The 18,296-nt window shown below is 38.2% G+C and overlaps 1 protein-coding gene and 1 long non-coding RNA gene across 12 annotated transcripts in view; one reads left to right on the top strand and one right to left on the bottom strand.

The window, feature by feature from the left end:
* The window catches only part of MAGI2 (membrane associated guanylate kinase, WW and PDZ domain containing 2), a 698,553-nt gene that overhangs the window by 625,905 nt on the left and 54,352 nt on the right, over positions 1-18,296 (bottom strand). The window lies entirely within an intron of this gene.
* Positions 62-8,412, top strand: LOC135301242 (uncharacterized). 2 transcript variants are annotated; one of them, XR_010362977.1, is made up of 4 exons: positions 62-237; positions 1,597-1,771; positions 3,971-4,131; positions 8,305-8,412. It is a non-coding gene; the product is annotated as an uncharacterized LOC135301242 (long non-coding RNA). The 2 variants fall into 2 exon arrangements; XR_010362976.1 differs by lacking the exons at positions 3,971-4,131; positions 8,305-8,412 and adding an exon at positions 2,799-2,930.

Genomic DNA, 18,296 nt, shown 5'->3' with positions numbered 1-18,296 from the left:
TAGAATGTGCACTATGATCTCAGGTAAATCATTAAAAAGCAGCCCATACTGGTGTCCTCTCTCAAGTATACACACATCTCAGTCACTATACACAAAGATATAGGTAGTTTTAGTGAGTTTGGCTAAACAGCTGATTTCTTTGTCACCTTGGCCACTGTCTGGTCCTTCTGACCTTCCATCTCTCCTGAGGCCCTGTGCTGAAGCTGGGGCAGGTAAAGCACTCCTGAATCTTGCCAGGTAATGAGGGAGCATCCTGTGACAGATGGGAGAAGAGTTGCACATGTGTCTGTGAAACAGCAGAGGCTGCAGAGTGGGTTTTGTGGGATTGCTGTTGGTGGAGTTAATTTGTGAACAGTACAGCTATGTGAAGAACTTAGGGCTGGAGGATGTGGAATCAATTACCTTTTTGGTATTTTTGGGTGGAGGGACAGAAGAGATGCATAACTTGTGCCAGGAGGCCCAAAGTTTTGGGAAAGTATGTAATTTCATGCAAATTGAAAGGTTTTTGTTTTGTTTTTGGTTTTGTTTTTTTGTTGGGATTTTTTGTTGGTTTTTTTTTGGTGGTTTTTTTTTTTTTTTTTTGTTAAGTCTACTGTTGGATGGAGAGGGTCCAGTGGAGGGCTATAAAGATGTTTAGGGGACTGAAGCAGCTCTCATACAAGGAAAGGATTAGGGAGCTGGGCCTGTTTAGTCTGAAGAAGATAAAACTGAGAGGCAATCTGATCAATGCATACAAATATCTTAAGAGTGGGTGTTAAGAGGATGGGGCCAGATTCTTTTCAGTGCTGCCCAGTGACAGGAGAAGGGTCAATGGGCAAAGACTGAAACACAGGAAATTCCATCTGAATATGTGGTAAAGCTTTCCTGTGAGGGAGACAGAGCAGGGGAATAGGCTGCCCAGAGAGGCTGTGGAGTCTCATTCTCTGCAGATACTCAAAACCACAATCCTGTGGAAACTGCTCTAAGTGCATCTGCTTGAGCAGTAGGTTGGACAAGGTGATTTCCAGACGCCTCTTCCAACACCAACTGTTCTGTGATTCTGTGAGATTGCAGGCACTAAGTGCAGGGATATTATCTTCTTGTTGCTCCTGGGGTAGCATCAAATGCTGAAGAACTTACAGAAATATATATTTGATGAAATGCATGTAAAAATTTGCCAAGAGTGTCTCGGCATTGCTGTTTAGAGAAGTATTAACTGGAATGTGTAAAGTAATAAAAGTTGCCTTTGTTGATGAGTTAGAAATAGTATAAATATTGAAACAAAAAACCCAAACAAACCAGAAACATCTTAAAGCTTAGCCAAAAAAGGAATATCCTCTTCTATTTTACTCTCTTTGAAGAGAAAGCTTTGTTCTTTTTTCTATGGCAGTCAAGAGACTTGTATACTGCATATGTCTCCAAAACAACATTAAGAAGAAATTAAATCTCTAATAGTTCATAAATAAAATATTCCTAGTCAGATTATGAATTCATCTAAGTTTAATTATTATAAGGACATGCTTGCAAGTATGTAAAAACTTTTGGGTTTAAAGAAGCATACAAAATTAATACCGAGTAGTAAGTGCTGTAGTAATTACTCTTTTTTCTTTGATATAGGCAAAAATATATGTCTCCCCTAGAAGAAAAAGTAATGGGAAATTTTGACCTGTAGATATGTGTGAACATATTACAGGCTCAACTGAAGCTGATCCCCATGTAGACAGGCAGTACATCAAATTCCCTGCTCAGTATCTCATTCTGGAAACTATGTTTACTGAGAACAGTCACAGAAGTAAGTATGTAAAGGACTGATTTTGTTAAAGGATCAAAACTTTAATTTATAAGTTACATGCATTTTAATAAGTTTTCATTCAGAAATTGTACACTTAGCCAAAAATCTGTTCTGAAGGTTTCTGCCTCTATTCTTCTTATTCCTACCTGCCTCCTGCCTTGGAATAACAGAAAGGTCAACCACTAGCCAGGATGTGGGCTTTATACCCTAATTAAGGTGTTAATGAAGGTGTTGTAATGTGCAAACTATGTCACCTTTCAGATAATCTCTTCTTTGGTGTCAAGTTCAGAAGGCCAGCTCCAACCTTGCAATGTCATTTGCACAAATCTGTTTCTGTTAAAGGGCAAACCATGGCCAAGTTTCTGAGTAGGGAGGTGGGCCTATGCAGCCCACTCAAATTTCTCCATGTTGGTCCACTGTCTGCTTTCCAGGAAATTTAATTAGGTACTTCCCCAGTTAGTCTGAAAATTCCTTGCCTGTGTTAATTTAATCAGGCGAGTGTGAGGTGATTCAATGATATTAGTTTTTCTGTATGTGCAAATTGGTACAGCATTTTTGCTGCCAGACATTGCCTGAGCATCCATTCCTGGAATCCTGAGCATGGGATGAGCAGGGCAGCTGCCTGGTGAGTGCTGAAGTCCTGAGGAAAAGCACACTGAAGTCTGGCATCACTGAAAAGGGGGAGATCTAAGCATTGCTTCTTGGAGCAGCGTGAGGTTTTTATACAGCAGGAATATGATGTAAAAAACAAAAGTTCCACAGAAAAATTACTATGACCTTAATTCACACAGAAGTGCAGGGCTCTGCACAGTGATTTTTAGATGACCAGAATTATCTCTCTTGTCCTCATTCCTTTTCACTGGCTTCCTATAAGCCCATAGATCCCCATGGTTTGAAAAGCATCCTTATCAAAATGCAGAGGGTGGCTGCTGGCATGCTACTACACACTGCCAAAAAAAGGCTGGGCTGACTGGGTGTCAAATCTATTTCTCTAACATTTGCACTGTTTCCCTCCATTTCTGTGAAGGTGCTTGGCACTAAATCTAAATAAGTCTCTCAAGGTTCTGAAAAACCCCACGCAAAGGAGAGCAGTGAGTATTTAAATGAGGCAGACTGGATCCTGTTCATCTTCAGAAGTTCCTCTGTTGAATATAAAGGAGAAAAAATAAAATTATGGTTGGCAGACAGAACCATATGAATATGGAATTGGGCACTTGCTGTCCTTGTGAAGTAACTGGTTACTTAAAATAGCAGACTGGATTCTGAATTGCATTAGGGAATTAACAGGTTTCTCATTTAAAAGAATGAAACTTCAAAATGTAAATAAAGTATAATTATTTTGAATTATCTTGTAACATAATCAAGTATCAAAATGTAAAAAATCTGAATACAAAGTCATTTACTGCAATAAAAAATAGTGTTCACATCAGATCTGTCATGCTTTTTTGGCAAGTGCGATATCTAAGATGAAATGATTACACACGAAAATCAAATCATTGTATCTAGTAACTGATGAAAATCATTCAAGCATTGCATAAATTAAAGATTACTTTAGTGCTGAAGATGGCTTTTTTTATGCATCACAGGAACAGGGTTTTACTGATTAATGTCAGAGGACATAGAAAACATTTTGTGGCTGAGATGGTCTGGAAAAAAATGAAAGTCATTTTTATCAAGACCTTTATAGTAATGAAGCTGGAAAAGGTATGCATGTGAAAAACAAAAACATCCTTCTGGCCTAGAGAAAAAAATGTCAACAGGGAAAGTTAGATGTTGTGATGCCTGAGGTTAAAAAAAAATTCTCCTCCAAGGCCTGTAGTTGTATAACTTGCATACTGAGGGACAGTAAGACATTTTTGAGCAGTATCTGGAAGTAATTGCTGCAACATGTTGTAGGAGATGAACAGTTGAACTGATGCACTGTGGCAGTGGTTGGTGATCTTGGGAGTTGTGAATGAGTGTCAGGCAGTTCAGCCACTATCCTGCCTCCAAAAGGAAAAGTGGGAGGGAGGTCGGGCTGCCAAGAGGTTACGTGTACATGTGTGCAAAGAGAGAGGGGCAGATGAGGACAAGTTCTGGTAAGTAACTGCTGGGAAATCTAATATGCTACGATAAAGAAATTATATGCTTTTACCAGGTAACTAATTCTACCCAGTTGTCTGGATATTTTCCCATTCCTGATAGCCTCATTTACTTCAGGCATCCCAAGTGAGAAAGGAGCAGAACAGGGAAGGGTGGTCCAGTGTGCCTGTAAGTCTGCTGGGGAGGCATCCCACATGCTGGTATGGGAACGGGAATCCACCCAAGGCAGAGGAAGCAAAGTGCCTGTGAAGTCTGACCTCACTGGCAGCACAGACCAGGTGGGTGGATGAGTCAGACTGACAGGAAACTCCATGTAAACTCATAGTAGTAGCTTTCCATCTGCTGGCAATTCTCTCACATTCACAAGTTTTCTAGGTACCTCATGGAAGATGATGCACTCGAGAGTCTGTGTGCTATAAAATGAATTTTACAAGAACACAACACAAGCTATCAATTTATTCATGAGCATTTCTGTTCCTCCTCTCCCCTTAATTTATGGTTTTGTGCATATTTTGGTCCTTTGAGCACAGTAGTTTGGTTCCCTCTGCAGTCAGTTCCTCCAGTTTCTCACTGTGTCACCAAGGGCTCATGAACATCAATCCAGCCTGCCCCAAGCTGAGCTCTGCACATGCAGGCTGAGCTGGCTGACTTACAGAAAATGCCAAAATCCCTATTGAGAGCAGCCCCTGCAGTGCTGATATGAGTGCTGATGTGTGGGGGGTGGCCCCACAGCACCTCCAGGCAGTCCATCAGGCAACACAGCTGCAGCTTTGCAGCTTTGCACAGCACACACACCAAGCCTTGCAGCCAGCTCTAGAGCTTCTAAGTCTGCACCCAAAGTCGGTGGCAGTTCTGGCTTCACAGCAGTGAGTCAATGATCAAACCCTGGCACAGCGAGGGAAAAGTAGGGGGTAAAAAAAATCTTAAAATAAAACAGAGAAACTGGCTGGGTGGTTATTAGCAGGTGTTACAAGTTATTCTTCTTTTAACTCTGTTTGTAAAATGGATTAGATTTCCAACTGGTGACGTTTCTTTAATCCAAATTGGCAAAACAGACCACCAGCTGTGGCAAAAGAACTTACAAGCTGAAAATATCTAAAATATTCATAATGATGTTTTTGTATTTAAGGACCAACAAAATAATACAAATCAAATGTAAACAATATGTGAATCCATTAACATAAAACACTCATTTCTTGCCTTATGCTGCACTAAAATAAGGGTAGTGTGTGCTTTTCTGTGTAAAATTTATAATCCCCCATTTCCCTGTAATTTAAAAGCATGAATTTACTCACATGAGCTACTAAATAATTTTAGCATTTTATTCAAGTATGAGTCAGATCCAAAAACAGCTTGATCAATTGCCTGGTGGGCTGCACCCTGTCCATGCCAAGAAGATGCCAGGAAGAGGCTCTTCCCCCTGCACTGTACTGGGCCCTGAGCTGCATGGGCTCAAGTTCTCTGTAAGACCTAAGCAAGAAAGCTCTTCAGCTTTTACCAGCTCCGGTATGGGTCACATGCCTGGAAACATGCATGGAAATTATTTCACCAGCTTAGAAAAAGCCCTGATCTACACAAGAGAACCCTCTCCTGGAATAAAGATGAGTTTGGACCAAACTCCTCCTCAGCCTGAGGAGAACAGAAGCCACAATAATGTATGAACAACAGGCTGCAGACTGGCCCAGGTGGAGGAACACTCTGGTGCTGTTGAAACAGAAGGATTGTGTGGGCAGGAAACCAAGTATTGTGGGGACACAGAGAGACAAGTCATGGAGGGACAGGCTCTATTTAAGTTCATGGGAAAATCACATAGAATAGAGAGTTTTAATCCATGGTGCCTGGTCTCTGGAGAGGTTCTGCATTTTTACCAGAGACTAATGTAACCTGCCTATGTCTGCACAGCTCAACAGTGCATGCCAGGACAGCAAGCTGCAGGGTCAGGCTCTGTTTCACCCCCCCACTTCAGTCACATCCCTGTGTTTGCTGGGCTGGGCACAGAGTGCCCCACCTGCATCAGACAGCCATGGGGTGGGTGAAGTTCTCCTTCAAGTGAGAAGAGTCTGCAGAAGGCAGCTTTCTCCTGCTTCCTGGGAAGTGGATTAAAGTCAGGCACTATCATGCTACTACTATTTCCTCACAATAACAGCAGTAGGTTCTGTTCACGTGTTCTATGAAAATAAATCTGTAAGTAGCTAGACTCCAATCTGTATCCCTTTGCAGGATCCAAGGATATTAGCTCCATGCTTATATATTTTAAACATTAATCCAAGAGATTAGCTCTTGCCATTGGGTAGGAATTCAGACACCATTCTTATACATTAACAGTTAACTTCTAGTGGCTTCTCACTCAGTTTCAGGTTGTCAAGTTGCCTCTTTGAGCTTCCAGTTTCACCTATTCAGTTTCCTGGGGCTTAGGCACCCAGTGCCCACTGCAGCATTTTCAGGAGGTCATTATGTCTACAGCAACCACTGACATACCAGCTTCTAAATGTGTCTTTTATAAGCCCCAGTCCTCACTCCATTCAGCAACAACTTTCTGAAATGTATAATGTGTTCATCAAACTGTTTTAATGCGGTTATGCCCTTCATGTAAATAAAACACTTTTCCTTTTTTTCTGTGGAATAAATTGAATTTTTTACCATCTTGTTACAACATCTGTTCACCAGAGTCAAGTCCAATAGAGTTCTCAGGTCAGTTCCTGCAGCCTGAGCAAACAGAAGATGTTATTATCCTAATTTATCTGTGGTAAAACACTGAGCCCAGCAGTTCATGTTCAACATTCCCTGACATGCTCAAAGTTCTTTGATTTTGGATAGTTCCAGAGCCAAGGAACAATGTCATTCTGTAGTGGGAAATTCAAACAGATTAGAAATAATTTGATTTTGGAGGACTCATGCTAGCATGAAGTCAGCTGAGGGACTTGTTATGGGTTCAATTTCATCTACAACCTTCTGACATCATGTAGGCTCTTTCCTTGCAAACAATTATGTATGTGCTGAACTTTAATTATGCAGCTGTTAAAAGAGCCACATAAACAATATGCTGGAATCCTGGTAGCATTCAATACCAAAAAAATTGCTAATTATGTGAGAACAAAGCTATATATTCATGAGCACCATCTACTGGCATATTCCTATTAGCTCAAAATTTGCTGATAAACAAATATCACACAGATCCACAGAAGGGCTGAATTTGGAAGGGACCTTTGGAGGCTGCCTGGTCCAATCCCTCTGCTCAAGCAGGATCACTACAACAGAATTCACAGGACTATGTCCAGATGGCTTTTGAGTAATTCCAAGGATGAGAGATCTCATATGCATGCCAATGAACCATGTGTGACTATAAATTTACAGTTAAATACATATATATATATATATATAGATGATATAGACATAGATATAAGAACACCTTTCAAGTAGGAAATGTGGTTAGAAGGCAGCATAATGTCCTTTTACTCAGCTCCTTTACAGTAAGTGAGTAAAGGCATGAGGTAGAGATTCAGATCCAGAATAAGAATCTAGATTTTAGTATCTACATATAACCTGGGCTCAGAGTTTAACTGCTTAAAAGTTTTCCAGCAATAGTTGAGATGTTTTTAGATATCCTTCTGTGGTCTCAAGAGTGCAGGAGTTGTATCATCCTATGTTCTACCACACTTCTTTCCTAGACATTCCATACCACAGACTATGCCATCTGGCATGGCACTAGAGATATTTGTGTAAGCAAATTTTTGTACTCAAGAGACAGCTTCAATATACATGGAGGAGATTTTCTCCTTCATAAGACTAGAAACTGAAGAACCTTTAATTTTAACTTTCAAAAGTTGTCTGCCATAGGGCAAAACCTACCTGCATAAGTAAAATAGTTAAGAACAAGCAACACTATAACCAAATTTTCAACATTCAACCAATGTGCAGAAAAAAAAAAAGGAGCCATTAAAGACATTGGCAACTTTTTTTTTCATAAACAATACTAGAGACTTTTTTGTCCAAATACCTAAAGTCCCATGCTATAAGCACACACTGAGATTTTCACAACATATTGAGGTCTATGTCCTAGGTAACTAGACTAAGTCTACCCAAAAGACATTGTTTTGGAGTCCTGCCACTCGGAACAGAATGCAGCTCCTTGTGTTTGAATGTTGAAGGGTATCAGTGCAAACAATCATGACTCTGACTGACCATTCAGCAGTGCTTAGGCAGGCAGCTGTGCTTTGGAGTACCTTCCATTACTACAGGCAGAATACCCCACATGCACGATTATACTGGCTCCTTAAAAATCAAGATTAAGCATGTATCTGAGGCTCTTCATGCAACTAGAATTCAGAAATTAATAATAATAATTTTCATACATATGCAAACTGCACTTAACAAAGGTTTTTCTTTATTGTTTCACTGTAGTAAACTATGAAGGGGATTGATTGTTTGTTTGTTTGTTTGTACATCTGCAGTAGCAGCTGTATAATTTCCAAGTACATCACCTCACAACTGGACAAAGCATTGTTCTTCCCATGAGACCATCAGCACCATAATGGATGCGACTCTGCATGAGCAAGTCTGGAAAAACCTGATGGCTCTTCTTATCTGAATGTCAAGAAATGGAATGAAGATTAACTTCCCAAGGAGAAGAGCCCTTCATCATTTTCAGCCAACTTTAAGCTTTGATTCCTATATTTATACAGTTCATTACTTTTTCACAAGAAGCAAAATGTTCTTGTTCCATAGCTGAATCAAGCTATGCATGAGGATTTAGCAGCATATATATTAATCATTGCATTATCTTCATTTTCTTAAAGAGAATATGTAACACAAAGGAAGACAACAAGGATTATTCTCCAAGAAAAAGCAACAGCTCAGCTTCACAACATTAACTTTGACAAATATTCATGAAACCATAACTTCACAGGTCCAAAAAAGGAAATAGCTCATATTTAAATGAATTCATTTTCACAACTATTCTCATTAATCTCTTCTTATGTAGGCTTATATTTTAAACATAAAAGAACTCCTTGCTTCCATTTTCTATCCTATTTTAGCTTCATGCTTTCTTAGAACAGCTGTACCAAACTTCATATTTATGCAAACATCTTCTTCACACTATTTTCCAGCTACTTTTCTGTGAGTTTATAGAAATGTGTATGTCAGACATAGAAAGTACACTTTTTGAAAGTACTTGTGGGATTTGGGATCTTGGGTTTTATTAAATTTCAGTTTCAGCTGTGATTTCACCTTTATGGGTCCCTCAAAAACTAGTTGTTTGACAGAACAAGAACAAATTTGTTCTCTACAACATCTCTTAAACAGCAAGTTATTAATTTTAACTTCTGATGGATTTAATATAATCATCAGAATTTCCTTATTGCAAGACTTTCTGTGTAACATAATGTAATTTTCAATTAATGCAATGAAATCTTAAATCAGAGTCTAGAAATTACACCTCCTAGATAGGTTTCTTTTTCTGTGTATGATACTGTGTTACTGTATTGTTTCTTTGTATTCTCTGTTTCTCAATCAACTCATTTGCAAAATAAATACTAAAAAACCAATTATTTCTTGGAGAAATTTTGAGCATCCAGAGAGAATAATACAGGCTATCATTCTGCAGATGTTTACCCTGAACAAACATTACAGTCTTTCAAAAATACCTCTCTTTTTTTCAAAGTGAACTCTTTGTGTTTTCCACCCTCTGAAAAGTATTTTTGTTCTTTGCAAATATTTTATGGTCCTTCAGACCCACTTAGTCTAGGGAAGAACAACATTTTTCTTTGCAAAAAAATCTATGGATGTGACCATGAAAAAGGTGTTTCTCCTATACCTTAAAAAAATCTATACAATTAATCTTGCCTGGCAGCAGCTGGAGAAAATCTGAACTCCTAAAACTTTTCCTATGAGAAAACAATGAGAAAACTGCCCAATGTGACAGAATTGCACAATCAGAGCACGGATGAGGTTGGCACACAACTCTGGAGACCATCTCATTGAGCCTCCTGCTCAGAAAAGAGTCAGAGCTGTTTGCTCTGGGTTGTGTCCCTTGCATTATCTCCAGGGATGAATCCTCCACAACCTCCCTGGGCAACCTGTCCTGGCTTTTGTCCACTTGAACAGTGAAAGTGTTTTTTTCTGATGTTTAAATGGAATTTCTTTGCCTCTTGTCCTTTCACTGGGCACCACTGGTAAGAGCCTGGGCTTTCTCTACCCCCTTCATTCATGCATTGCTGAGATCCACATGGCATTTCTCTCTTCCCAGATCCCTGGGAATCTCCTTAAATAGGAGATTCTCCAAGTTCTGTGTTTCTGTGTCCCTTCCTTGGACTTTCTGCAGCCAGTCCATGTAGTGGGCAGCCCAGCTCTGGACACAGCAGGTGCCAATGTAATGGGCTTGTTCCCAAAATGAAGATCTCCAGTGATCTGAAATGGCATGATTATAACTTCATTTATCGTCTTCAACTGAATTTTCATTAAAATCTGTGTCTTTTACCACCCTTTTACAGATGAAAGACCTTGTAAAAATCAATAAGTGTTTAAGGTATGAATCAATGTTATAATATGGCATTTAGTCTTTATGTAAGAACAATCTGCTTTAATTGGCTCCTCATTTAGACTTAGGGTCTCTTCCTGACAGGTTGATTAATACAGATTCTCTGTCCTTTACTTCTGTACATCATACTCTTTGTGAACAGTTTTTTCTCTGCTGCCTGCTCAGCTTTGCCCATTGTATCTAATTCAACTACACTTCAAGCAAATAATGGAAAATATTATTGTAGATTTAATATTTAACATCTCTTAAAATTTCTCTATATGGAAAATTCAGATTGAGTCAACAGGTATTGTTGGAACAGACAGCAGATTATTTAGGCTTGTGTTAAGGAAAATATTGCTAGGAAAGGATTTAGATAAGAAAGAAATTGCAAGCTAAAAAATAAATCAAAATATAAAAAGGAATGCACAATAACAACAAAAGACTCTAAAGTCCTTGCTTACATTCTCAACAGTGACAGTTAGCCCAGTAAAGAAAGGAACACAAGTTTCAATGATTTTAGACTACTTTACTTACATTAACTTGCATTGAGCTCAATGTTCCTCATGTACAATACCATGCTAGTCTCACAGACAATTACCTGGTAAATAGGGTTTTTTGCATGGAAGAAATCCTCTTTCTAAATAAAGCTCAATTTCCCAACCAATTTAGTGGTGAAAACACCAATATTAAGAATAGTTTACATTCCTTTGAAGAATCTTAGGAATAATCATACACATCTATAAAAATAATTCCAAATTACTGCTAACTGAAAATCAAAGCTCAGACTGTTTTATTTCTGACTGGGACAGAAGGGATAATGAGGCCATAAAACTAGCAGAAGATCCTAAATAAAACAAAAGAGAGGGAAAATCCCACTTCCACAAGTCCATGGGAATTCTTCAGGCAGACAAGGATCTGTTTGTTATCTCAAGGTAGAGAATAATCTCAAGTTTATTTGCACAGAGCCTGCTCTCTTATCTAAAGTATATCTCCTGCATAGCCGGAGGGGATGGATAGGTAAATATTTCCTGTGAATGAAACCAACAGCTCTCCATAGATTAAGTTCTCTTGCAGCAAGCTGGAAATTTATTAAAAGTTATTTACTTGAATTATATATGCACCTATACATACTAAGTACTACAGACTCAGATAGAAAAAAAAGCTTAAAACAATGACTTTGCAATCATATTAACTGTATGAGAGAAAACAATTAATGGAAGCCACAAATACCTGTGAAAGGAGTACAGCAGGATAAATTTACAAATAGCTTCATAAGCAGCTAGCAGATTGCTGGCTGCTAATGAACTCCATGAATGTCATGGTGGGAAATTCTGAGGAAGGATTTGAATGAGCACAACATAGCAGCTAGGCAGACATTTGTCAACAGAATGGTGCCTTCAGTCAAAGTTATTCAGTGTATTTTTTTTTTCTTCCCTCAGGCAGTGGAATTTTGGGTGTGAGGCAAAGGAATCCTTAATAAGTTTCTGATTCAGCAACATTTTCTTTAACCAAGAACAGGTGCCATATGCTGCCTCCCATGAAGTGTTCCAGAATATTGGACAAACACTGGTTATATGCTTCATAAATAAGCAATAGGCAAATAGCAAATATATTTGCAATACACTATAGCCACCAGGTAAAGAGGATATAATGAGATTTTATGACAACAGTATTTTTACAGCACAGGAGAATGTAAGTGTTGAACTTCTAGGCGTGAAAACAAAAAGAAGTCAGATGTGGCAGAACAGAAAATTTTATATGGTTTGGGAATTGATGTAACATGCAGTAGGAATTTCCATTTAAAAATCCCCTCCAAATCTGAGGACACCAGATACAGGTACAAACAACAGCAAACTTGTTTGAATTTGTGTTTCAAACACTACCAGATACCCAGCTAACAAGACAGAAAAATCAAAATAATTCTGAGCACTCTACAGTTGGGTTCAATTTGTTTACATTAAAAGTCTTCCTGTTATCATCAATACCTATCAGAAAGACAGCTAGAGCAGGCTAGGGAACAGCTGAAGAGATTCTTCTTCAGCTCAATGCATAATGCCAAGCATCTTTTTAGAAAGCATTTCCAGGCAAAAATGAAAAGATTCACCTCAGCTCTCCAGAAAACATAGACGTGCACAAGGATTAAATATGAAAAATAATATTTAAAATATTATTTTCAGTTTCTATTACTGGGAATAAGACTAGCTGGACATTGCAGTAAAAAGAGATGTCAAATCACATTAGGAATATTTGAAAGTCTGCTTTTTAAACCAGGATTAAGAGAGAGGAAGCTGTAAAAAATACAACTGGTTTGTGAGGCAGAGAATATCATACAACATGATCAAATGGGCCACATACCTTTAAAACTCTTAGCATTATAAGCATAAATATAATTCCTGACTTGCTACAGACTTAAAGATTTAAAGAATCCATTTGGATAGTGTATCTTCCATTAAATCTCCTAATGACGTTGTCTATGGAGCAGAAATAGAAAATAACCAGCCACAGCAGGCAACTAGACTGTGCAACAGGATAGGGTCAAAGAACCAGGACTGAGTGAGATAAGCTGACCCAGGAGAGCTAGGTCTGACCCAAGAAAGTCAGGAGTATGCAAAAGAACATCACAGATGGATTGGTGCATGCCCACTCAAACCAATGGAAGATGTGTTGTGCAGAAGCAATAAAGCAGCGTGGCCACCCAGGAGTATAAGGCCTCCAGCCTGAAATGAGAAAGACATGAGAACCATATTCCTAGAGCAGGCTATTGACTTATTTTCAGAAATAGCACAGCTAAAATGACTAACAGTAGCCTGTGTGAAAACTGACAGAAACTCAGGCTAAGTTGAGGCTATGAAAAAACACAACAAGCTCCCAGTCTCTCACCAAATGAACACAGTGTTAGTGGAATCTGTAGTCACTCTCTAAGTAGCATCACTTAACTAGACAGTTTGCCCTTGGAGACACAGAAAGTGCTCACACTGCCACTCGGAACACTCACAGGGAACACCTTACACTGGCAAACTACAGCTTCCTTGGGTTTCAAAACAACATTAACAAGAAAAACTCCATCAATAGTAAGTTTTTTTTTCCCACATGATAAATGGCAAACTCAGTAACAACAGTGATGTCAAAGAAATCACTGTACTTTCTGACAATACACTTATTTGCAAGTTTAGGTTGAAATAAAACTTTCAATTAAAATGATTAAAACCTCAAATCAAGGTTGTGGCATTACATAAATAAACACCACAATTACAGTTATTGGAGAGTTGCCTATATTTAAAAGTATGGAAATCCAATAATCTGTTTTTCCTTGAGAGAGAATTAGTCTACTACCCTTCACACAGCTGAAACCCAAAGCTCTCAGAGAGAAGTGCAGCCTTAAAAACTCATACAGCAGACCTCAATATTTAAATTTTCACTTGCAGTGTTGAGCAATTAAAACTGCCGTGTATTTTCATTACAGCTGCTTGTGAGTCAAAAGAGCATTGTCACATGGCATGTGCTGCATGTGCCAAAATTAATACAAATCTTTACTTATGCTGGGTGTGTCCCCACTAGATGTCAAGGGAGGAGGATTTTCTCACCTGTACCTCTGTCCTCCTTGAGCCATCTAAGTGTTTTTCAGATACTTTCTCATTAACCAATACTTTTCCATTACCCAACACTGAATTATATTCATGCTGCTACAGTCTTGCTGCAGTTCCTTTCAATATATTATGCACAGACAGAAATTAGCTTTGCACCTGGCTTGCAAGGGAATCAATTAGATCCTGATATCTACACTGTTTAGAGAACTCCATCTGACTCAGCTGAAGACAGGACTTTAAGCAAGATCTCTAAGTGGCTCCCAGTACATGAAGTTCTTATAGTCGACAAAATCATCTGGATGAAGTGAATCATATATTGTTAAATAAATCACTGAGACAATCCTGTTTACTATTTACAAAACAATCATTAATAGCTGCGAGAGCTGCTCAAGAGTGGCACAAAACACTTAATATTCCTCATACCTTTGTGAGGGACATCATTACCCCCATTCATTTTGGCACTGAAAACCAGAAATACCAACTAAGACACAGCAAACAATGGTGACGAATGATTCAAAGAAGACTTTGTAGATAGGCATGTCTAGCATAATAGATTTATAAACCATTACTTATTTTTTGTATTTTAGAAACAATAACAAGGTCAAGAGAAAAAAATCTCCTTTCGGACATAAGTTTCCAATGGTAGCTCAGATGTACAAATGCAAAATCAAAGCCTATTTTTGTCCTCCAGAGAACCACACTGGGGATTATTAAGCTGTGCATAAAGAGAGCTTGCACGCATCAAACAGGGACTCCATTCTCTCATCTGCACCCACAGCTTCATGTAAACACTCAACAGAATACTGAAACCTCCTCAGTGAGGTGGTTAAGATTGATCATATTATTGTCATCTCAACATAGTACTAAACCCAGAGAAATTCAAAAGCTCAAATGAAAAATTTGGCATTTTTTATGAAAATATATAGGGATAATCTGCACACTTCTGGAAATAGACAATTTGCCCCAAAATACTGTTTTCACACTTATTATAATAATTTATGAGATCTGGTGAAATATTTTTTTTCATTTCCTATCAACTTCTGAAAAATCAGGAGTGTGCAACAGAAGGCTTAAAATTCTGATATTAGTAAATGAAAATATGTGATTATAATATGTAGTAGACTTCCAGTAAATCTTCCATAGGGGAAAAGAAATGTGAGCTCTCAAATCCGTGTCTTTAGGGTACCAAAGTGCCATTAAACAAATCAAACAAGCCCCAGACATGTTTTCCTTTTCTTTTTTCCTTCTCATGCTCTATGCTTCATGAAATATTGTTACTATAAAAGAAATTTAGAGAGGAGTAATATGTTTGTTTGAGCCACAATTTTAAAGAATTAGTCCCAACACCTCAATTACAGAATATCATTCCATCAGGAGATAGTTCTCTTCCATCTAGGCTGTGATTCACCTCTGACAAGACAAATAATCAAGTTTTAATTTTTTTAAATTTTATTGTCTGTGTTCTGAAGAAAGAAAAAGGCAAGCATGAAAGACAAAAAATAACAGCACAGTGTATGAGGCAACACAACAACTAAACAGTGTTAAATGTCATTAGCATTCTGGAAATATTTGTGGCCTTTCATACTCAGAAAAAAATGAATCTACTTAAGCAGTATTTCCTCTCGAGAACAATACAAACAGCCTTGGATTTAGCAGGGGGATGGTCATAAATGTGACATTAAAGTGGAATTAACTTTTTTGGATCAAGATTCATGTTCAAGATTCATGAACCCGCGAGTTCAACACCACAATCATATTCTTCTCTTACACAACAAATAATGTAATCTTCTGATGATTCCAGAGAAACCTGTTGATCATCCAGAATGTTTACTCCCCAATTTCAAAGCATGTCTGAAGGTCATACAGTTGTTCAGTGCCATAGATTTAGATAAAGTAGCTCAATATCATTAACAGGAAGCCAGTCACAGAGTCAGAGCACAGATGCACTATAAATTCTTGGAGAACCAATACAAAAGGAATTTACAATGCAAAGGAAAGACAAAGAACAGGATTACACAGGGGACGATAACAATCTAATAAATGAAGGAATAAATAGGGTTTATTGCCAAAGGTCTAAGTCTGAAGAGCTAAAACATAGAGTGACAATTCAGAAACAACTGAGAAAATAAGAGACTCTGTAGATCTTTCACAAAGAGGGGAGTTTATTTTGTGGCAGAAGATAACATGTAAAAATACAATGAGATAAAATGTGTCTGGTGCTGCCAGAGGCGGTAACAAATGAACTGAAAGAATATGATAAGGGAATATGAGGGTCATAAGTGGCATAGTTGGCATGAGGAAAAATGAGAAAAAAATGAGTGGAAATAGAAGCAAGAGAAGCAAATTAATGTTTGAATAAAACTCAGAAAGTTTATTAGAATTTTTTTTCCCTGCAGATCTTTTCCCAGAATACAAGGTTTCATCCTCATTAGATTTTTCAGTGAAAAATATTGACTCTTTGTCACAGAAAACAGAAACTTCCCTTAGACAGCATTTTCCCACCATTTTCTGATGATCCTTACAGAAAACTCTTGCCAGCCTAAGGATACATCTATTCTTCTTACCTTGCCCACAAATATGTACACACAAACTTTCAGTCAGCTTTGGTACCAGTAAAGGCTGTGGGGCTGTGGGACTCAGTGCAGACTATCAGACCCGGGTTAAGCTCACACACCAAGGTCTGCATGGCCCAAAATATCCATAGTAACTAAGGATTTACATGTGCAGGTCAGGTCTGCCTCTACACTGCGATTAAAATAGCATTTGCAGTTTGATTTGAGTGATTTGCTCCAGATTTCTAAGAGATGGAAATCCTGCCCCATTTCTCTCCATCATGCTGGCTGCCCTAAACAGGATTCATCAGGAAGACTTCAGACATCAGGGCCAGCAGGACAATAGGTTTACAGGTACTAGTGAAGCAGGAGAAGCTTGAGCTGTGAGAATTTGCAGGTATTAAGAGATCAAAAGGACAACTCAGTGGATTGAGAGTCCATCAAAGTGATGTCAAGGACCTGGGGGATGCAAGGCTGGGACAGTGGCTTTAGGGAAACAAATCTACAGAGCAGGGATGGAGGGAATGGAAGACTCTTTCCATATCTTGCAAATATTACCTTTAAAAATATGTTCTACAGAAATACTTTACAGAAGAATAAAAAATATTCAGATCAACTAGGATTTTACAAAAACGTTAAACTCATTTTACTCAAAACATATAATCAGTGGATTGAAATGGTTTTGCAGCAAACTTATCTACTGGAACAGCGAATGAATAATCCATTGTGTTGCAAATCTCTCATTCTGCACAATGTTTTACATCAGGAATCTGCTAATAAAGTAAGAACAAATAACACCTCTTTTCAGAGAAGTTATTATTGGAGTACAATTACTCAGTAGAATTTAAATGTTAAAGGAAAAAAAAGAATTTTAAAATAAAGTAACTTGAGCCAAATGTCTCCAACCTGAGAAACAATTACTCTCAAGGGATTATATACTGTCAGCCTCTTGAATTCTTCCTCAGTATGCTTTTACTCTGTACTGAGTAGCATAAAAAGAAGGAAATCGAAACCTCTGCCTTCTGGGATGAATAGATCTAGACAAAATACATTGCCTTCTAAGCCATTAAGTAACTTCAACATTCAATAAGCATGAGAGAAATAATGTAAATGAAAAAGCCCAACCAACTATTCATTAGGATGAGGACTAAGTCTTCGAACTTGGCTGTGGCAGCTTACAATCAACACAGTGAGATGAAGTAAATTCAAAATTCCCTTAATAATCCCTTAATGATTCTCCAGACCCCATAAATCATTAGCAATTACCAATACTATAATTTGTTTGGTATTTTGGGACAGCAAGTGACTTAAGGCCTCTGTGCTACACAGAGAGTAAGAAACTAATAAAAAAAAGTCACCTGCTCCCTTGTTCTCTGCAAGAAGGATTTTTCAACTGTACATAGGCTTTTAGAGGGTCCATGTGGGAAGGTGGAGACTCTGCAATGATACTTGAACATCAAATAAAACTAGTGACTATAATTTGGAACAGTCATTAATTTCAACTAGTGTTGCTAGTACAGGGTCAAGAGCATGGAGAATGGAATATTAAGTCCAGAACTGTGGAAGAAGCCCAGAATTGCAGTTGGAATTCCAAAGTCAAATACTGCTCTGCATCCAAAGAAATTCCTGAAATAAGCCTGTGTAATACTGACTACAGTGCTAGTAACTAAATCCAGAGAATTGTTTTCAGGTACTAGCAATATTGCCCGAGGTCATTCATATGATCTAGAGGACTCCTCTGGAATTAAAAATCAAGGAGCCAGACTTGTTTAGCAATTCAAACA

The sequence above is a fragment of the Passer domesticus genome, chromosome 5 (genome assembly GCF_036417665.1).
Source record: "Passer domesticus isolate bPasDom1 chromosome 5, bPasDom1.hap1, whole genome shotgun sequence".
Taxonomy (NCBI): domain Eukaryota; kingdom Metazoa; phylum Chordata; class Aves; order Passeriformes; family Passeridae; genus Passer; species Passer domesticus.
The sequence above is the reverse complement of the archived record's forward strand: the minus strand, read 5'-3'. Positions and strand labels throughout refer to the sequence as shown.